We start from the raw sequence: 23201 nt of genomic DNA on the forward strand, positions 1-23201 counted from the left end.
TAGTGTAAATGGTGAATTCTCTATCATTTGAAATGTTTAAACCATGATTTGAGGACTTCAGTAACTCAACAAGAGCTTAGGAGTCTATTTTAGGAGTGGGTGGGTGAGGTTCTGTGGCCTACAATATGCAGGAGGTTAGACTTGATGCTCACGATGGTCCCTTCTGACCTTAAAGGGTACGAGTCCTGGGCCCAACAGCAAGGTCTTGCCCCCGAAGCTGTGGGTATCCCCATGCTCTTAGACTATTTCCCCCACCTGAAAACCTAGGGAGTGGCTCTCAGCTCTATCAGAGTACATACAGCTGCCATTAGCACTTTCCATCCTCCAGTGGAAGGGCATTCCATTTTTATCCACCCCTTGACCACCCAATTTTGGAAGGGCCTTTTATGTAAATATCCGTTCATTTAGCCCATTGCTCCCCAATGGGACTTAGTCTTTACCTCTTTAATGAGCTTTCCCCTTGAACCGCTGGCCTCCTGCCCCCCCGCCCCCATGAAGGTCGCTTTCCTTGCTACCATTACCTCAGTGAGGAAGGTTGGTGAGCTGGGAGCCATGATGGCAAACCCCCTTTTACCACATCCCATAAGGACAAGGTCTCAATACAACTGCTTCCCAAGTTTCTACCAAAGATGGTTTCCTAATTCCACCTCAACCAACCCATACATCTCCCTACCTTCTTTCCAAAACCACATGCCTCGAATGCAGAACGGTGGCTTCATGCCCTCGAGGTGCATAGGGCCCCGGGACAAAGCCATTCTGGAAGTCTCCCAGACTATTTGTCATCAGAGCAGAGAGTATTAAAGTTTAGGCCATTTCCACCCAGAGAATTTCTAAGTGGGTCTCAGAGTGCATTACGGCTGCTATCACTCCCCACCAGATGGGATATGAGCCCATTCCATGAGAGTACAAGCATCAACCATAGCAGTACTCCATGACAAACCCCTTGTGGATACATATAAGGCGGCCACGTGGAGTTCGGTACACACCTTTTCCTCTCATTATCCTCATTCAGTGCAGCGGTCCTCTGTTCTATGTTCTGCCATCTTCCTCACACCCTTCTCCTATCTAGGTACTGCTTGTCAATCACCCTCGATGGAATACAAAAGGGACCATCACTTGAAGAAGAGGAGGTTACTTACTTGTAACAGGGACCACACATCTTAAAGAACCCCAATCTGTATTCCAATCCCACCCTCCTTCCCCTCTGCCACAGCTCTGTAGGTAGAGAATGAACCGGAGATGTGGCCAGTCCGTCCCAGCGTTTATCACCATGGGTGAAAACATGGGGCAATACAAGGGCGCATGCTCTGACCACTGTGCAATATTACTTTGAAAAGCTCCGGCTCCAGAAGCCTATGTATAAGCCTGAGTGGAACACAGATAGGGACCACACATCTCGAAGAACCTCCAGTTACAGGTAAGTAACCTCCTTTTATCTGAATACCGTGGGGCTTATGGATTTTATTCACAGAACTGAAAGGGTAGGAAACATTCAGCTGCAGGGTGGCCTCCCCCGCAGCCAGGAGCTCTTCCTTTTCCTCACAGGGCTGGCCACGGTTCGCTACTCTGCCCCACCAGGACTGCAGCCACTCCCCACACCTTGCGCCTGCAGGGATTAGGTGTCATCAGCCTTGCAGCAGCGCAGGAAGCCCTCTGCAGGTCCACAGTCGGACTGCAGAGGGCTCCCTGCGCTGCTGCAGAGCCAGTGATACACAATCCCTGCAGGTGCAGGGAAGGCTGCAGTCCTGGCAGGGCAAAGCGGAACCTTGGCCAGGGATCTCTGCTCTGCCCTATTAGGGCTACAGCCTCCCTCACTACATCTTGCACCTGGCCAGGGCTAGGTATCACCAGCCTGCAGCAGCACAGGGAGCCCTCTGCAGCTCAGCTGTCACGACCCTGCTCACTGACTCCCAGGCCATTCAGCAGCAGGGTGGCCTCCCCAGCAGCCAGGGGTTTGTCCTGCTCTTCCTCCTCCTCCTCACAATCTCGCTAGGACCTCTGCTCTATTATCCGAACCTCCACATTATCTGAATCCCTTCCTTGTCCCCCAGCATGAGATACATACTACAGGGGTCACAGAATTCATGTATCTCATGCTGGAGACAAGGAAGGGATTCTGATAAAGCAGAGGTTCAGATATATAAGAGTATACTGTATAAGACTCCCAACCAGGGATACTGTTATTTGTTTTGTTTTTTACTCTGTCTAGAGTCCCAGTCAGCATAAAGATGGATATACATTGCTGCCAGGTGGTATCTGCATTTCAGTACTTAAATTGACAAAAGGCCTCCCACATACTACCCAAGCTGTAACCACAGAGTCAGGTAGAGAGGAAGTACCTTGTATTCTGTCTAAGCCAGAGTCCTGGCAGAAAAACAATTGAGATAGGACTAGAGCTCTTTTCATCTTAGTCATAGCAACCAGAAGCTGATTTAATGATGAACAGTCCTGGCAAACTGCAGGAAGGAGTTTTCATTAGCTATACTTGAGTCAAGGATGCAGATATAGTGAATATGGACAAGAGATCTTGGAAGGTTGAGTTAAGAACTGGAAAGCAAATTATTTATTGCTCATCATTTTCATGAATAACTTTGTACATCAGAAGCTGAGAAAAAAGTTACTTACATGATGGAATAATGAACTCTGGTTCCGTATTTCCTGAATAGCCAAGTTTTGTGTACCTAAAAAACAGTTATCAATAGGTCTTTAGATGCATCAAGAAAAAAATCAGTTCATTTTCAAGCTCTATACTGACTATAGAGAGTAAAGACACTAATCAGCTTCTTGTGGTGTGAAAGCCAAATAAGTGTTTCAGAGTAGCAGCCGTGTTAGTCTGTATTCGCAAAAAGAAAAGGAGTACTTGTGGCACCTTAGAGACTAACAAATTTATTAGAGCATAAGCTTTCGTGAGCTACAGCTCACTTCATCGGATGCATTTGGTGGAAAAAACAGAGGAGAGATTTATACACACACACACACACACACACACACACACACACACACACACACACACACAGAGAACATGAAACAATGGGTTTATCATACACACTGTAAGGAGAGTGATCACTTAAGATAAGCCATCACCAACAGCAGGGGGGCGGAAAGGAGGAAAACCTTCCATGGTGACAAGCAGGTAGGCTAATTCCAGCAGTTAACAAGAATATCAGAGGAACAGTGGGGGGTGAGGTGGGGGGGAGAAATACCATGGGGAAATAGTTTTACTTTGTGTAATGACTCATCCATTCCCAGTCTCTATTCAAGCCTAAGTTAATTGTATCCAGTTTGCAAATTAATTCCAATTCAGCAGTCTCTCGTTGGAGTCTGTTTTTGAAGCTTTTTTGTTGAAGTATAGCCACTCTTAGGTCTGTGATCGAGTGACCAGAGAGATTGAAGTGTTCTCCAACTGGTTTTTGAACGTTATAATTCTTGACGTCTGATTTGTGTCCATTCATTCTTTTACGTAGAGACTGTCCAGTTTGGCCAATGTAAATGGCAGAGGGGCATTGCTGGCACATGATGGCATATATCATATTGGTAGATGCGCAGGTGAACGAGCCTCTGATAGTGTGGCTGATGTGATTAGGCCCTATGATGGTATCCCCTGAATAGATATGTGGACAGAGTTGGCAACGGGCTTTGTTGCAAGGATAGGTTCCTGGGTTAGTGGTTCTGTTGTGTGGTGTGTGGTTGCTGGTGAGTATTTGCTTCAGATTGGGGGGGCTGTCTGTAAGCAAGGACTGGTCTATCTCCCAAGATCTGAAAGAGCGATGGCTCGTCCTTCAGGATAGGTTGTAGATCCTTGATGATGCGTTGGAGAGGTTTTAGTTGGGGGCTGAAGGTGATGGCTAGTGGCGTTCTGTTGTTTTCTTTGTTGGGCCTGTCCTGTAGTAGGTGACTTCTGGGTACTCTTCTGGCTCTGTCAATCTGTTTCTTCACTTCAGCAGGTGGGTATTGTAGTTGTAGGAATGCATGATAGAGATCTTGTAGGTGTTTGTCTGAGGGGTTGGAGCAAATGCGGTTATATCGTAGCGCTTGGCTGTAGACAATGGATCGAGTGGTATGATCTGGATGAAAGCTAGAGCATGTAGGTAGGAATAGCCGTCAGTAGGTTTCCGATATAGGGTGGTGTTTATGTGACCATCGCTTATTAGCACCGTAGTGTCCAGGAAGTGGATCTCTTGTGTGGACTGGTCCAGGCTGAGGTTGATGGTGGGATGGAAATTGTTGAAATCATGGTGGAATTCCTCAAGAGCTTCTTTTCCATGGGTCCAGATGATGAAGATGTCATCAATGTAGCGCAAGTAGAGTAAGGGTATAAGGGGACGAGAGCTGAGGAAGCGTTGTTCTAAGTCAGCCATAAAAATGTTGGCATACTGTGGGGCCATGCGGGTACCCATCGCAGTGCCGCTGATTTGAAGGTATACATTGTCACCAAATGTGAAATAGTTATGGGTCAGGACAAAGTCACAAAGTTCTGCCACCAGGTTAGCCGTGACAGTATCGGGGATACTGTTCCTGACGGCTTGTAGTCCATCTTTGTGTGGAATGTTGGTGTAGAGGGCTTCTACATCCATAGTGGCTAGGATGGTGTTTTTAGGAAGATCACCAATGGACTGTAGTTTCCTCAGGAAATCGGTGGTGTCTCAAAGATAGCTGGGAGTGCTGATAACGAAGGGCCTGAGGAGGGAGTCTACATAGCCAGACAATCCTGCTGTCAGGGTGCCAATGCCTGAGATGATGGGGCGTCCAGGATTTCCAGGTTTATGGATCTTGGGTAGCAGATAGAATACCCCAGGTCGGGGCTCCAGGGGTGTGTCTGTGCGGATTTGTTCTTGTGCTTTTTCAGGGAGTTTCTTGAGCAAATGCTGTAGTTTCTTTTGGTAACTCTCAGATCTTGGGAGATAGACCAGTCCTTGCTTACAGACAGCCCCCCAATCTGAAGCAAATACTCACCAGCAACCACACACCACACAACAGAACCACTAACCCAGGAACCTATCCTTGCAACAAAGCCCGTTGCCAACTCTGTCCACATATCTATTCAGGGGATACCATCATAGGGCCTAAACACATCAGCCACACTATCAGAGGCTCGTTCACCTGCGCATCTACCAATGTGATATATGCCATCATGTGCCAGCAATGCCCCTCTGCCATGTACATTGGCCAAACTGGACAGTCTCTACGTAAAAGAATGAATGGACACAAATCAGACGTCAAGAATTATAACATTCAAAAACCAGTTGGAGAACACTTCAATCTCTCTGGTCACTCGATCACAGACCTAAGAGTGGCTATACTTCAACAAAAAAGCTTCAAAAACAGACTCCAACGAGAGACTGCTGAATTGGAATTAATTTGCAAACTGGATACAATTAACTTAGGCTTGAATAGAGACTGGGAATGGATGAGTCATTACACAAAGTAAAACTATTTCCCCATGGTATTTCTCCCCCCACCTCACCCTCCACTGTTCCTCTGATATTCTTGTTAACTGCTGGAATTAGCCTACCTGCTTGTCACCATGAAAGGTTTTCCTCCTTTCCCCCCTGCTGCTGGTGATGGCTTATCTTAAGTGATCACTCTCCTTACAGTGTGTATGATAAACCCATTGTTTCATGTTCTCTGTGTGTGTGTATATAAATCTCTCCTCTGTTTTTTCCACCAAATGCATCCGATGAAGTGAGCTGTAGCTCACGAAAGCTTATGCTCTAATAAATTTGTTAGTCTCTAAGGTGCCACAAGTACTCCTTTTCTTTTTCCAAATAAGCGTACAGACCATCTACATTGTTAAGCACAGCTCTGCTCTGAGAAATGACTAAATGTCACATAGTGTAGTTCCATATTTATGTCCAATTATTTCAGTATCAAACATTCTTAGTTTACAAGTGAAAAGGTATTCTTCCCCCCTTCTTTCTCCATCTCACTTATCACCAGTTTAAAAAAGATTCTGCAGGACATATTATTCTGTTAAGAACATAAGAATGGCCATACTGTGTCAGACCAAAGGTCCATCTAGCCCAGTATCCTGTCTTCCGAGAGTGGCCAATGCCAGGTGCCGTAGAAGGAATGAGCAGAACAGGTCATCGTCAAGTGATCCATCCCGTCGCCCACTCCCAGCTTCTGTTCTCCAACATCTGTGCAACCCTATTGTCATTGACAGGGTTAGCAGAAGGACTACTCACAGTTACCGCTAAGCTCATTGTGTGTTAAGTTTATATTGTCTAATGGAGGCAGATGAGAACAAGAGGTGTATTCAAAGCATAAGCCAGAGAGACAGGAACTAGAGTTCTAAACCTGGCTCTGATACAGATTTTCTCTGTGACATTAAGCAAGTTACGAAGCTTCTTCACAGGCTGGATAAAAATCAGTTTACACTGGATTTTTATTTAAATCAAATCAGTTTGTTTTAAAAATCAACCTATTTGAAATTTTGATAGATTATAGTAATATTAGGCCTTAATATAGGTTGTTAAATCATTTAAATTAGAAACAAAAAAATAAAATTAAGCAGTACATGTTTGCTGCTGAAGTTTTAAAGAAAGTCAAACCACTGAACTGGTAAAAAATCACTGTATATCCACCTGGCACTAGAGTTTGTTGAAGTGTTAAATCAGCTTTTGACAGCAGTAACCTCTTCTGCAGGTGCAGAGAGTATATTCTTCATTTCAGTTTATTCAACTAGTTCAGTTCAATAACTAGTTCATTCAAAGTTAAGAAACCAACTGGGAGTTGAAACAGCAGGAAAGCTTGTTTATCTCTTCCTATCTATGAATAAAAACTAGATGTGAGCGGATATCCACTACTTCTAGAATCATGATGTACATAGTGACCAGAAACAATCAGTTCAATTCACTATCTACAGATAGTACTTCCTTGTCTTAATAAATCAGTTAGTTTTAAATGCAAAACATGTTTGGATAAACTTTTCTTACCTATCCAGCACACTTAAAATATTTTTTATTAATTAACTAAAACACTGTTTTTGTGCATTTTAATTTAATTTAAATGTTCCTCCAAACAGAGTTTGACACAAATCACAAGTAGAAAAGTAGTGTGATAAAGAAATGCTCCATTCACCATTTTTAACAGAGTAAAGTAAAAGTTATTAATCTGAATAAGTTATTTAAGCAATTATCTATCAACATACAGTATCCTTCTAGTTAGCAAAAAGTAGCACCAAATTTAGTGTAAAGGCTTTATTTACTTGCAAATCAACATGTTTTAAGGGTTACCAACCAATGAAAATCAATTTTATTTATTTTCTTAAAGAAAAATACAAATGTAAAACAAGATTAAAATAGATAATTTAAATCAAGGTTGCCTGCTTGCCAGCGTGGATAAAAATTGATGACTTTTAAATTTAAAATCAGATTTTTATTTTACTGTATTTAATTACAATAAGTTTTGTCTTTTTAAAAAATAAACCTGTTTAAAATGAAATCTGAATTTAATACACAACACAAAGGCCTAAACTACTTATAATCTCAAAATATTTTAAAAAAAAATAAATATGCTGAAACCATGAATCTCTATCAAAAATTTTGAGTTAGGCTATCTTTCTATAAAAAAAAGAATCAGGGGAAAACATCTAGGTCAAGCTTTATAAATATGGCACGTAAGGCCCTGGACTATATTAAGGACTTGTTCCTGTGGGGGACCCAGAAGCTAAGCTACTGGGTACAAGAGACTGGCAAAGTCACCACAGGCATTGGGACCTGGCCTCTGACTTTACGAGGCACCATCATGTATCTCACCAGGATCATCCACTGAATCCACCCGAGTAGTCTCATGCTTCTATTTTATAGCTTCTCCCTACCTGAGCTCTGATTGGCTCCATTTTCAAATTATGAATATTTATAACTCCACCCACATGGATACTTACTCTCCAGCTCATGGAAAAATACTGATCTACCAAGTAACTACCAGCCTTTGCTTCTGGATGGTTCTGGGCACTTCAAGTAAAGGGCCTTGCTCTGTCTCTTTGCGGGTTTATAGACAGCCACACAAAACCAGAAATCCATTAATTTCTCAACTGCCTCCCTCTCTCTCTCTCTAAACAAACAAAACCTGGCAGTGCAAAAAACATGCGGGTCACGTGCAGAAGTCTTGGATAGTTGTTAGTTCTTTTGTTTTTCTGGGGGTAGGGGTGGGGGAGTTATGTAGCAAGGGGGAAGGAGCAGAGAATGTGCAGCCAGAAAGGAGCAACACTATTGTCAAAGCAGGACATTGTGGGAAGAAGGGACAACATTCTTCAGAGAGCAACCTCTAGTATTAATTTCAATACCTGGGAATTGGAGGAAAAAACTGACAGGGCTGCAGGTCGTAAATGAGATCATCCAGTGCACTGTCTTTTGGGAAGTTTTGGAAATGTATAACGGGTCCAAAACAAGCTGTGTAGGGATGACTAGGAGCATGGGATCAACTTCCAAGTGTGTAATAGTCTCCATCCCATAATTTCACCTGCATCCCATAATTTTTGTGCCTTTTCTCAAAATCCCACAAACTCACATGGCCCTCTCTTACCATCTACCTTCTTCAACAGAATCATGGAGCCTGCACAGATCCGCACTATTGTCATAAGTATTGCAAACAGAGGGCACATAATCTTGCAGTATTTGTAAAGCCACTAGAAAAACCAGAACAGTGGGGAACATGATGATTTTTTGGAGGACAGATTGCTGTGGGACATAACAAGAACCAATTCAAGGTTGTTGGTGGCATGCACGGAGCAGATGCTGGAGCGCCATTTGTGGGCCTGAGAAATGACCACTGACTGGTGGGATCGCATCGTAACATAGGCTTGGGATGACAAGCAGTGGCTGCAGAACTTTCAGATGCGAAAGCCAACATTCCTGGATCTATGCGCTGAGCTCACCCCAGACCTCCTGCACAGCAACACCAAAATGAGGGCTGCACTGTGGAGAAGTGGAGGCAATCACACTGTGGAAACCTGCAACACCAATTGCTACCGGTCCGTTGTAACTCAATTTGGAGTCAGGAAATCCACCTTGGAGGCCACTGTCATGCAAGTGTGCTGAACCACTAATCACCTCCTGCTATGTCGGATTGTGACTCTTGGCAATATACACAACATAGTGGATGGATCTGTGAAAATGGGGTTCCTGAACTGTGCTAAGCGTCAGATAAGGATGTGCGCGCTATTTTGATATCAGACCATCTTGTCACAAAGCATATCAACAGAAAAGGCTACTTTTCAATGGTTATGCAAGCAGTGGTGGATCACCGGGAGCGCTTCACTGACTTCAGTGTGAGCTGGTCAGAGAAGCTGCAGGACACTCACATCTTTAACAACACAGGACTTTTCAGAAAGCTGCAATCAGGCACTTTCTTTCCCAACTAGCAGATTATCACTGGGAATGCTGGAATTGCCAATAATGATCCTGGGCCACCCAGCCTACCCATTGCTCTCCTGGCTTATGAAGCTGTGCACCAGCTATCTCAACAGTACCACCATCCGGAATGTCTACAACTTCAATCATCTGCTTGTACCACCAGCAGTGCTGCAACTAAACGTATATCAGTAAATTACCTGTATCAAAAGAGAGAAAAGAGAAAAGGCTGTCTTTGTCTCGTAAAACCAAGGATGAGTTTGTAATCAGGACCAGCAAATTGCAACATGACTCCATTTTGACTCCAAGATGAAAAGATTGCTTGGTTCATTTACGCAACAAATTTTCCCTTTCATCTTGTTCAAAAGGGACATTTCATTAACATGGTTCAGTCATTATGACCAGGCTATACTTAAACCTGGCAGAGCAGGCGCTGCTGTAAGGTTGCTAGATACACCGTATGAGAAGGAAATTGAACAGTGCAAAAAACATTGATAGGAAATTGGTTAATCTGAGTTTTGATGGGTGGTGCAATGTTCACAATGATTTAGTAATATGTGCTTGTGTGACAACAGAATATGGCATTGTCTATCTTACAGAAACAACTCATACTTCAGGAAATGCCCATATGGCAGAGCACTTAAAAGAAGTAGCAGTCAAAGCTATAACAAACTGAACAAAAATTCAAGTGTCAAGTGCATAGCTTTGTCACACACAATGCTGCAAATGCAGCAAAAATGAGAAGAAATCTAGAAGAGGATAATGAAGAGAACCTGACACTTCTAAAATATCGGTACAGGGCTTATTTGATGCATCTTTCTGCCAAAAACTAAAGTACTACTCCGGAAATAAAGGAAAATGTTGCTGAAATTGCAAAATATTCCATGACAAACGCTTGCTTCAGCTTCACTGAAGACAGCAGGTGAATCCAAACTAATTCTCCCCCAAGAACTATGATGGAATTCAGTGGTTGACTGTTTTGAGCTATTTATAAAGAACTGGCCTATTCTGATGACAATTTGTAAAGAAAATTGAGAACAAAATAAATGAAACGAGCACAGCCAAAGCAGTGAACAGAAATGTAGAAGATATACTGAATATACTGAAACCTATTTCCATGGCTTTGGACAAACCGCAGAAAGATTGCTGCTGTATTGCGATGCTGTTCAAATTTGGAAAAAACTTTGGAACACTGGAGAAAGAAAGACCCGGTAACACAGTTAAATTGCAGGCAGTAAAAAAGCAGATGGATCGAGCACTTACTCCGCCTCATTTTCTTGCCAATATCATCAACCCAATGTAGATGCCTAACCACTGAAGAAGATGTTGCTGCTATGACATGGGCATCTAATAATCACCCATCAATAGCGACAGCCATAATAAATTTCAGGGCTGGAGGTGAACCATTCAAATGGTACATATTTGCTGAAGTTTTAAAGAAAGTCATATGACTCAACTGATAGATATCACTAGCAAAGCACCTGGAACCAGACTTTTTGAAGAGCTAAACAGGCAGTAGCCTCTTCTGCCGGCACAGAAAGAATATTTTCTTCATTCATTCAAAGTTGAGAAATCAACCGAGAGTTGAAAAAGCAGGAAAACTTGTCTCATTCTTCCAGTCTATGAATAAAAATGAGGAAGGAGGGGATGAGATCTACCAGTTTTAAAAGTTTGAAAGACAGCCTAACTAACTTAGGAGTCAGTCTCCTTTTCAAGAGATTTAGACAAGTGAGAATTTAAGCTCCATTCACTTTCACTTAGGCACATGTGAAAATTTCCCACGCTGACCTGAAATAATCAGTTTAATTCACTGTCTGAAGTTAATCCCTCTGTTCCTTTAGTAAATAATTTAGTTGTAAATGTTAAACATGTTTTGATAAAAGAAGTGTAATATCCAAAACATATAAGGTTTTGTTTAATAAAAGTAAGTGTTATACGCTGGTTTGTGGGTTTAATTAAATACCATCCGCATGTAGCTTGACACAAATCATAAGCAAAAAGTTAATTATCTAGTAAATAAGCAATGTATCATTCACCATTTTGTAACATACTAAACATGTACAGTTTATAAGGATCTAAAATATTAAGCTGTATAATTGCTTAAATAAGTGTATATAGTTAAAATGTACCCTCCCAGATTGCACTAGATTTGGTACATCTTTTTGCTAAGGTAAATCAACATTTTTAATGGTTATATCAACCAATCAGAACGTGCCTTTCTTTAGCAAATAACTGAAATAAAAATGGAAAAGTTGATTATAATCAATTATTTAAATCAAGGCTTTCCACTTGGCGATTTAAATCACTCCACCCTACTTCTTTACCTCACCTTCCTGCATCTGTGAAATGGTGATATTTACCTACTTCACAGCAGTGACAATTAATTGAAAAATTGTCTTGAAGACAGAATGGAGAGTATGAAGAAATCATTACAAGTAGGTTGAGAGAGAGTCAGTAAATTCCTTTTATATCAGATCAACAGAGAAGAGAAACAGAAGTCTCAGGGAATGGGTGCTCCAATGTGGAGCCTAAATCTACTGCATTAGATCACTGGTTGCAATCTAGCTCAGGTCAGTAGCGAGCAAACGCAGTTAACATCTGATACTACAACAACTGGTTCCAATGCCTCATGCACAAGTGTCCACATTACAAAAGTAACAACAACTGGTATCCTGTCGATTGAATTGCCTTCATACCCCTGGAGGTGCTCTCCCCCCAAGTCTGGATAAAAGCACACCGACGGTGCAATGCAGGTAAACTGCACTCTTTCCACACAAAGCTAGGGAGCTGCATCATCAAGTACTGTCAATGCACAGGCACCTTTAAAAACTTACACTCTCCATAGAACCCACTACAAATGGCTCCAATACTATTAGGCTATCCCTATAGTAGAAAGTTTTTTCCTCCTTACCACATGGCAACTTAAACAATAAATGTTCCTTTATGGAGTATGTACTGTAAAAACTCATTAACAGTCAGTCTGTTTAGCTTAAGAAATTAAATCAAATTAGCTGTGACCTTGCCTGTTAGATATTGCCCATTTCGAAATCTTTTCCAACATCCAGCCACAATTTTCAATTATACAAAAGGATCGTACTTTTATATTATCTGGTCTTTTTAAAACCTTTTCAAGGCTAACAAGATAGGGGCCATATAATTTTACCTGGACATATGTTATAGCTCTAATTCTGAAGTGCCTTCGATATTTACTAAGGCTTCAGAGAGGTTTCAGTTATAGTCCCTAAATGGTCTGGTTTATGAACAAAACTGATTCTTTATGATTAGCGCCATAAGAATTCTTTTAATGTTTTATGATGAAGCCTGTAGTGACAGAACCATGCTTCTAAGGAGTATGAATAGGATCTCAAGAACTCTGATATTTACCTTTGTCTTTTGTTAAGTGGGCTTTGCTCAAATGCCTGCCGCAAGAACAAGCAAGGCTGTAATCTAAAAGGTCTCTGTTTCTCTGATTTAACCACAAATGGGACAGGCATCAAGTGCGAACCCCACAAATAACCTCATGGTCCGACTTCAACATACTGAGACCCAATAGTCAGACTGAAAGTTAGGACAAAATATGTGTAAGTTTCCAGAAGCTTTAAATTATTCAGGATCAATTTCTCTAAAATGAACACTGACCCAGATTCAGAGAGTCTCTAAATTGGTGCAATTTACACCTCCTTCACATAACTTGGACTCCTCCATACTTACTAGACTCATCTCAAATTACAACTTAATATGAAAAAAAAAAATCATGTTTCAAGAACCACTTTGGACTGGAGTTTGAAACAGCTTTTTCCCCCCAAACGGGGCATCAGAGGGGGCCTGTAGGGTAACTTAGAATGCTCAAAAAACATGCACAGCTCACTATCTTGCAGGTGTACTAATGTTCTTGACTGAATTTCTCTGCTAAAAATTATCCTATGGATCTTGAGGCCTAGATTTTACCCAATGGAAAGTAGATTTCTGATTAAGACAATTATCTCAAGACAATAACTTTGGATATTTTATTTCTTCACAAAGGACTGAGAGAACAACAAAGTCATGGTTATTTCCTCAAAACCTCAGTTCTTTTTACTCTTATCTTTTCTGAATTTTCACTTTATGCCATGCTTTCTTTCTCCTCTATTACAGGATAATAGAATAATGCTAATACAATGTCCTGTGATCTGTAAACTGAGGAATAAATCCTGTGGATGCTTATAATTCCATCTTAATTCCACAAAAATTACAGCACTTATTGCCAATGAGATAGGCTCCTATTGGAAAAAGCTCCAGAGCATACACAATTGCTGAGAAACCATTTAAGAGGATCAAGATGCTTTTTAAAAAGGCATTTAAAGGACCACTATTATTAAAAGTCACACTTTTGCCTGAAAAGTATAACCCCTTAAGATTAATAGAAGAAAGAAATGAGAAAGTGTATTACATGCACAGGAATACATACATTTTTCCAGTTGTTTAGTTTGGGTATAATCAATTTTACTGATTCCCATATAGGGTTAATCAGTTTTCTTGTGTGAGTAGAGAAAAACATTTTAAAAATAGGAAAAAGTGATTGTAAAGATGACAGGAGGACTCAAATGGATACAGCACGCTTAACTACTTTTAACTCATTTTTTTAAAATGACTGTATTTCCAATTCAAATTCCAACCCGGGAATTGGTTTTTGGAGCATAACACCTAAAGCTATATGATCTAGAAATATAAATACCTAAACTCAGGTGGCTGATTTTATCCATCTCAATACATGGCTCACTGATGTTGCTTCCACTTTTATAGTAGTAAAGTTAAATCTCAAAAGATAAACCTTGCTGTTGAAGCTCTCAAATTAACTCAGTTCTTGCTGCTTTTTGGTTCAGGTCTTTATGGATACAACAGTTCTTGCCATTTTAAACAAGTTTTAGAGTCTGTGATCGTTATTAAACTGTTACTTAATGCCAAAAGCCTTCATGAATGCCTTGCTAAAGCAGCTCCCACATAGGCTGCTTCAGCAAGGCATTGTAAGGCACCTTAGGCTGCAAGGTACGGGTGACACAGCCCCCCACTGGTCTGAATTGTACTCTGATATGTCATATCCCTCACTGCAGAAGAGTAAACTAATATCAGTGCAGGATTTCCATCCAAAAGTTTGAGTTCCTTGTATTTTCTGAGAGATTATGGTCAACACTGCTCAAATATTCCCCAACTTTTTGAGAAGCACTTAAAAAAAAAAAAAAAAAGAGAGATGGAGTAGGGATCAAATGCTTAAATAGGGTTAATAGAGGAATATAATATAATGTTGGTGTATTATGGCTGTTCAAAGATTATTAAGGAGTGGCAGTAGACACTTCAGTAATTAGAGGTGTATCTGAGCTTCCATTTTAAACCCAATTTTGGACTACCATTTATTCCCCAAGAAATCCACAAACAATGGAATATCTGCCTCGAAGCTGACAGATGAGATTGAGCTAAAGAAGGATATTTTAACAAATGTGAAGTGAATTCAAAAGGGGGGGGGTCCAGAATTATCACACATGCAAAACAGAGGTGTTCCCTAATGTTCAAAAAAGTTTTCTAACTCCCCCCACACACAACTTGTAGCAAAACTGTACGAGATACAGATTTTTTTTTAAAAAAAACAGTTTACTGGCTCCATCTAGTAGCAATCTAATACATACGACTAAAGATTAGGCAATAAAACTAATTTTGAAAGTTGATAAAAATTAAATAGTAATGTCAGAAAGGCACATCAGCTCTAATGGTCTTAAAATAGATTGACCTTTCCCATGTGGAGATTGATGTGAACATGTAAACTGATCACTAAGTAAAATCATCCATGGAGAAAGGATGATTTAGTCCACCAAAAATGAAGTTAGTCAGACAAGTTGTTTGCAACCTAAGACATTTTAAAAAGCAGTGGTCACCCCAGATAGAAAATACTTCCCACCACATCTTTGTTTGCAAATGAAGATGGAGAAATAATTACAATTATTTTTTATAGATTCATCTTTCTGATGGGAGATATACATCCCTGTTCTGCTGCCATGACAAGTTCCCAACTAGCACACTATATCCACTTCCTGCACACCCTGTAATTCCATGTGTCCGCCAGTTAAGCACCTCTCAGAGACACTAACTGTGTGTCTCCTATGTACAAACCTCGTAGTAGGCCTACTTACATGAGGACAAAGGTTAATGCATGGACAAAGCATCAGATTTCAGTGTCAGAGATATGTATGTAGGAAAAAATACAAAATCAATCCTTGTGATGCACATTTTCAGGACTCAAGATGTAAAAAAGGAAAGGCATTTCTTCAGAGTAGAATAAAGGTAGTTTGGAGAATTTAATTATGAATGTCTATACCTCCAAATATTTCAGGTTCTTCTAACTTTAACCTTCACTCTGAGTTCCCCAGGGGAGGCATTTGGAGGGGGGAGGGGGGAGCAGATGGTTAAAATTAAAAAAACTATTTTGTTCTAGTAAGGACTTTTATCCTTCAATTATTGTTATGCACTCCCATACATCTGCATTTTAAAGTTTTTTTGAATGAATTATCTGAAGCTTGTATGGGAAATGAATCAAATTAAATAGCATATCCCAGGGGTTACCAAACTGTGGCTCGAGAACCACATGGCGCTCTTTTACCATTGAAGTGAGGCTCATGGAGCCCCCCCACACCTCTGTCCATTCTCCACGTACCAGACTGGGTGTGGGGAGCTTGGGACCTCTGCCTTGCAGCAGGGTGGTGGGGTATGGGCTTCTGCATAGCAGGGATGAGGGTCTCGGGGCTTCAGCAGCAGTGGGGCTGAAGCCCTGAGCTCAGTCAGGCAACTCCCATGGGGCTGAAGCAGGTGCGTCCCAGCTCTCAAACTTCTAAATATTGTCGTATACGGCTTGGAGGTAAGTAAGTTTGGCGACCTCTGGCATATCCCTTTGTAATTACTTCTATCACTTGTCTATAATCACCTTGAATAATTCCACAAAATAAGACAGTCTCAGCAACACAATGGGAACATTCCATTGTGAATCGTAGCATTGGAGTTCCAATGGGAACTCCAACACTACAATTGGCCCTTGCCTGGCTTGTTCCAGTATTTGTTCCCATTCCTTCCTGATTTAATCTTGTTCATCTTGGATTTAAAATCCCTTTACTGAAAAATCTTTTCTATCTGAGAGCAGACCGCAAGCCACACCAAATGTCAGTAAATTTAGGACATTGCCCTATCTTATTTGAATTAGGATGAGGTGGAAGCAAGGACTGAGAAATCACAGGCATTGCTTTTTTCAAATATGGTCTAAGTGAAGATTTTCTGGGGAATCCCCTATTGTTTAACCCCTATACACCAGATCACGTAATTGCACTCTCTTAATTTACCTTGAATTATTACTCTCTCAAGCCATGTGCTTGGTCATTTTTCCAATAACTGGCAGGGGATCTGTCTCCTCGTTCAATTGTTTTGTACAACAACTGATCAGCTGTACCTCACCTGTAAAGCCTGAAATAGTGAGGTCTTGGAATCACTCCTGAAACTGAAAGCAAAAAGAAAAGGAGTACTTGTGGCACCTTAGAGACTAACAAATTTATTAGAGCATAAGCTTTCGTGAGCTACAGCTCACTTCATCGGATGCATTTGGTGGAAAAAACAGAGGAGAGATTTATATACACACACACAGAGAACATGAAACAATGGGTTTATCATACACACTGTAAGGAGAGTGATCACTTAAGATAAGCCATCACCAACAGCAGGGGGGGGAAGGAGGAAAACCTTTCATGGTGACAAGCAGGTAGGCTAATTCCAGCAGTTAACAAGAATATCAGAGGAACAGTGGGGGGTGGGGTGGGAGGGAGAAATACCATGGGGAAATAGTTTTACTTTGTGTAATGACTCATCCATTCCCAGTCTCTATTCAAGCCTAAGTTAATTGTATCCAGTTTGCAAATTAATTCCAATTCAGCAGTCTCTCGTTGGAGTCTGTTTTTGAAGCTTTTTTGTTGAAGTATAGCCACTCTTAGGTCTGTGATCGAGTGACCAGAGAGATTGAAGTGTTCTCCAACTGGTTTTTGAATGTTATAATTCTTGACGTCTGATTTGTGTCCATTCATTCTTTTACGTAGAGACTGTCCAGTTTGGCCAATGTACATGGCAGAGGGGCATTGCTGGCACATGATGGCATATATCACATTGGTAGATGCACAGGTGAACGAGCCTCTGATAGTGTGGCTGATGTGATTAGGCCCTATGATGGTATCCCCTGAATAGATATGTGGACAGAGTTGGCAACGGGCTTTGTTGCAAGGATAGGTTCCTGGGTTAGTGGTTCTGTTGTGTGGTGTGTGGTTGCTGGTGAGTATTTGCTTCAGATTGGGGGGCTGTCTGTAAGCAAGGACTGGTCTGCCTCCCAAGATCTGAGAGAGCGATGGCTCGTCCTTCAGGATAGGTTGTAGATCCTTGATGATGCGTTGGAGGGGTTTTAGTTGGGGGCTGAAGGTGATGGCTAGTGGCGTTCTGTTGTTTTCTTTGTTGGGCCTGTCCTGTAGTAGGTGACTTCTGGGTTACAATTACATTACAATCTACATACCACACAGACTATGCTGACAGCTTGTGCCACACACTCTCAAGGAAACTGCGGAACCACCTGATCAACATCCTCTACAGCAAACAGGGAAAGATTAAGAATGAGCTCTCAAAACTGGATACTCTCATAAAGAACCAACCTTCCACACAAACTTCCTCGTGGCTGGACTTTACAAAAACTAGACAAGCCATTTACAAAACACACTTTGATTCTCTACAAAAGAAAAAGGACACTAAGCTATCTAAACTACTATATGCCACAAGGGGCCACAACAATGGTTCCCGTAACCCACCCAGCAATATTGTTAATCTATCCAACTATACTCTTAGCCCAGCGGAAGAATCTGTCCTATCTCGGGGCCTCTCCTTTTGCCCCTCCACCCCCACGAACATGATACAGTTCTGTGGTGACCTAGAATCCTATTTTCGACGTCTCAGACTCAAGGAATATTTCCAACACACCTCTGACCAACATATTAACCCACAGAGACCTTCCTGCCAACACTACAAAAAGAAGGATTCTAGGTGGACTCCTCCTGAAGGTCGAAACAGCAGCCTGGATTTCTACATAGACTGCTTCCGCCGACGTGCACGAGCTGAAATTGTGGAAAAGCAGCATCGCTTACCCCATAACCTCAGCCATGCAGAACACAGTGCCATCCACAGCCTCAGAAACAACTCTGACATCATAATCAAAAAGGCTGACAAAGGAGGTGCTGTCGTCATCATGAATAGGTCAGAGTATGAACAAGAGGCTACTAGGCAGCTCTCCAACACCACTTTCTACAAGCCATTACCCTCTGATCCCACTGAGAGTTACCAAAAGAAACTACAGCATTTGCTCAAGAAACTCCCTGAAAAAGCACAAGAACAAATCCGCACAGACACACCCCTGGAGCCAGGACCTGGGGTATTCTATCTGCTACCCAAGATCCATAAACCTGGAAATCCTGGACGCCCCATCATCTCAGGCATTGGCACCCTGACAGCAGGATTGTCTGGCTATGTAGACTCCCTCCTCAGGCCCTTCGTTACCAGCACTCCCAGCTATCTTCGAGACACCACCGATTTCCTGAGGAAACTACAGTCCATTGGTGATCTTCCTAAAAACACCATCCTAGCCACTATGGATGTAGAAGCCCTCTACACCAACATTCCACACAAAGATGGACTACAAGCCGTCAGGAACAGTATCCCCGATACTGTCACGGCTAACCTGGTGGCAGAACTTTGTGACTTTGTCCTGACCCATAACTATTTCACATTTGGTGACAATGTATACCTTCAAATCAGCGGCACTGCGATGGGTACCCGCATGGCCCCACAGTATGCCAACATTTTTATGGCTGACTTAGAACAACGCTTCCTCAGCTCTCGTTCCCTAATGCCCCTACTCTACTTGCGCTACATTGATGACATCTTCATCATCTGGACCCATGGAAAAGAAGCTCTTGAGGAATTCCACCATGATTTCAACAATTTCCATCCCACCATCAACCTCAGCCTGGACCAGTCCACACAAGAGATCCACTTCCTGGACACTACGGTGCTAATAAGCGATGGTCACATAAACACCACCCTATATCGGAAACCTACTGACCGCTATTCCTACCTACATGCCTCTAGCTTTCATCCAGATCATACCACTCGATCCATTGTCTACAGCCAAGCGCTACGATATAACCGCATTTGCTCCAACCCCTCAGACAGAGACAAACACCTACAAGATCTCTATCATGCATTCCTACAACTACAGTACCCACCTGCTGAAGTGAAGAAACAGATTGACAGAGCCAGAAGAGTACCCAGAAGTCACCTACTACAGGACAGGCCCAACAAAGAAAACAACAGAACGCCACTAGCCATCACCTTCAGCCCCCAACTAAAACCCCTCCAACGCATCATCAAGGATCTACAACCTATCCTGAAGGACGAGCCATCGCTCTCTCAGATCTTGGGAGGCAGACCAGTCCTTGCTTACAGACAGCCCCCCAATCTGAAGCAAATACTCACCAGCAACCACACACCACACAACAGAACCACTAACCCAGGAACCTATCCTTGCAACAAAGCCCGTTGCCAACTCTGTCCACATATCTATTCAGGGGATACCATCATAGGGCCTAATCACATCAGCCACACTATCAGAGGCTCGTTCACCTGTGCATCTACCAATGTGATATATGCCATCATGTGCCAGCAATGCCCCTCTGCCATGTACATTGGCCAAACTGGACAGTCTCTACGTAAAAGAATGAATGGACACAAATCAGACGTCAAGAATTATAACATTCAAAAACCAGTTGGAGAACACTTCAATCTCTCTGGTCACTCGATCACAGACCTAAGAGTGGCTATACTTCAACAAAAAAGCTTCAAAAACAGACTCCAACGAGAGACTGCTGAATTGGAATTAATTTGCAAACTGGATACAATTAACTTAGGCTTGAATAGAGACTGGGAATGGATGAGTCATTACACAAAGTAAAACTATTTCCCCATGGTATTTCTCCCTCCCACCCCACCCCCCACTGTTCCTCTGATATTCTTGTTAACTGCTGGAATTAGCCTACCTGCTTGTCACCATGAAAGGTTTTCCTCCTTCCCCCCCCTGCTGTTGGTGATGGCTTATCTTAAGTGATCACTCTCCTTACAGTGTGTATGATAAACCCATTGTTTCATGTTCTCTGTGTGTGTGTATATAAATCTCTCCTCTGTTTTTTCCACCAAATGCATCCGATGAAGTGAGCTGTAGCTCACGAAAGCTTATGCTCTAATAAATTTGTTAGTCTCTAAGGTGCCACAAGTACTCCTTTTCTTTTTGCGAATACAGACTAACACGGCTGCTACTCTGAAACCTGAAAGCAAAAAGTTTGTGTCCACAGATCTCCATCGAAGAGAAAACACTCCTTAGGTCAATCTGGTAGGAAATATTTCTGTAACACTAACACTTCTCTAGGGCACAACTTATTTCAAGTAAATCAGAGCGAGAATCACCAACTGCCCAAAGGAATCTAAAACAGAGGCAGAACTACGTGCAGAATGAGAGAGACAAAGTATTCCATCCCACTGAAATACTTGGACTATTGGAACCCTCGACTGGAACTATGGACTATACCATACTTGCCTTGAGAGAGCCATAATAAATTTGTGACAGACTGGTGTACATATAGGTGAGATTTATTTTAAGTTTTGCTGGAGAACTAATCCAATTTGGGGTAATTAAAGATGTACATGAATGTCTGGCATCCTCCTACAGAAGAACTCACAGCAACTCCACATCAGTGGTGGGAGGAATTCTGGTGAGCTCACCTATCAGTGTCTCTAAACCAAAAAAAAAACAAAAAACACCACTTCTTAGCTTTTATGATTGGGAACATAATAGTGTTGTCCTCCTGACTGTGCTGGGAGATCTCAAGAGCACAGCTTGAGTAGCCAAGGTGTTCACTGGATAGTTCTTTGGGAGACAAGATGTCCTCCCCTCCTCAGAGCACTCTTTGGCAGTGAAGCTACTACATGTTTGCTCCTCCAGTCTCAGGTTAAAGTATCTTCTGTGCCTTCCATCCATGACATGCAACAGGAATGGCCAATAAACCTCAGCAGAAAGGTAGAGGTTCCACAAGATGAGTTTCTGTGGCCAAAGACAAGTGGTAGGATCTGTTTCTCCAAGAGGCAACCTGCCTCCTTTCATATCATAGAATCATAGAATATCAGGGTTGGAAGGGACCCCAGAAGGTCATCTAGTCCAACCCCCTGCTCAAAGCAGGACCAAGTCCCAGTTAAATCATCCTAGCCAGGGCTTTGTCAAGCCTGACCTTAAAAACCTCTAAGGAAGGAGATTCTACCACCTCCCTAGGTAACGCATTCCAGTGTTTCACCACCCTCTTAGTGAAAAAGTTTTTCCTAATATCCAATCTAAACCTCCCCCATTGCAACTTGAGACCATTACTCCTCGTTCTGTCATCTGCTATCTATGGGGTGTGAGCGCTGAAGCGGCTGTGTTCATTTTACCCTCCAATGAAGTGCTTGTCTAGAACTTTCCCAAGGTTTCATCCATCTTCCACTCATCATCATGGGCAGCAGGTACAACAGTCTCAGAATGATTTGGAAAGACCACGAAGAGATGCTCAATATACCAGGAACATACTATCAGCATAAAAGAGCCAACTTCCCAACGGTCATCGCTTTGCTAACTTAGTCATTTTGAGTAATTAATTCACATTTTAACCATGATCCCTTAAAAACATTAAAGGCCTTTAACAAAAATTAAAGCAAGGGTTGTAGGGGGAGTGGGGCCATGGAGGACATCTGCAGGGGGAGGGAGGGTGTGTGAGAGTCTCCAGGTTACGGGACACTGAGCTGGGAGCGATTTCCCGGAGGACGGAGGGAGGATGCCTCCCGGGGGTTAGGGGTCGGCTCCCCAGCAGGGAAGGGAAGCAGAGGGAGACGGCTCCCTGGGAGAATGGGCAGGACAGCAGAGGAGATTCCCCAAGGGCAGAGAGAAGCTGGTGCCTCGGGGGGGGGGGGTGGCTCTCCAAGGGTACGGGGGGGCGAGGCCGGGGGGGGCGCGTCGTGGGGAGCTCGGGGGGAGGGGGCTGCGTTGGGGAGCCCGTTGTTCCCGGAAGGCGGGGCAGGGCGGGCCGGTCCTGCCCACACTTACCCAGTGCCTCCGTCGATCACACACGGGGGCAGGACGCTCGCTATGCTCGGGAGGCGGCGGCACCCCAGACGCCACACGCCGCCGAGGCTGAGCCCGCCCCCGCCGCTGCCTGCCAGCGCCGGCCCGCTCGGCCCTCACGGCAGCGGCGCCGGCGGGAACCCGAGCACGCCGCAGCCGGCTGACCGCGCCGCCTTCAGCACGCATGCGCCGCGCACGCTCACGCCGCGTGACCCGGCTTCCCCTGCCCGCTGAGCGGGCCCTGTCCCCATAGTCCCAGGGCAGCGCTGAGGGCCGGTCGCGCGCGGCAGCCCCTCCCAGCGCCCCACGCCAGGGCGGGAAAGACAGAGCCACCCTCCCCTCTGCACGTGACGGGCCACCGCGTACAGGCCAGGTCGCCTGAGGACCAAGATGCATCGGATCCGCTCAAAAGCATCTTTTTCAAGCCATAAGCTCCGCAAAGGCTGCAAGGGGGATGTGGCGTTTCCTGGGACTGTAACGTTGTGGGTGCCGACCCATTTCAAAATAAACTCTGCCTCATTTTGCCTTTTTTCAGTCAGTCTGAGGTTTCATAATCAGTTTCTGCCATGGGCACTAACCCTTTATTAAATCATACAAATCTTGTCCTG

General features: G+C 43.1%; 1 protein-coding gene across 1 annotated transcript in view; it reads right to left on the reverse strand.

The window, feature by feature from the left end:
* ACTR3B (actin related protein 3B) overlaps nt 1-22764 on the reverse strand; it is a 61850-nt gene extending 39086 nt beyond the window's left edge. Inside the window, 2 exon segments of the mRNA XM_043509659.1 lie at nt 2626-2681; nt 22576-22764. The gene's annotated coding sequence lies outside the window, so the exon portion shown is untranslated.
* Between the last annotated feature and the right edge of the window lie 437 nt (nt 22765-23201).

The sequence above is a fragment of the Dermochelys coriacea genome, chromosome 2, assembly GCF_009764565.3.
Source record: "Dermochelys coriacea isolate rDerCor1 chromosome 2, rDerCor1.pri.v4, whole genome shotgun sequence".
In the NCBI taxonomy this organism is placed as follows: Eukaryota; Metazoa; Chordata; order Testudines; family Dermochelyidae; genus Dermochelys; species Dermochelys coriacea.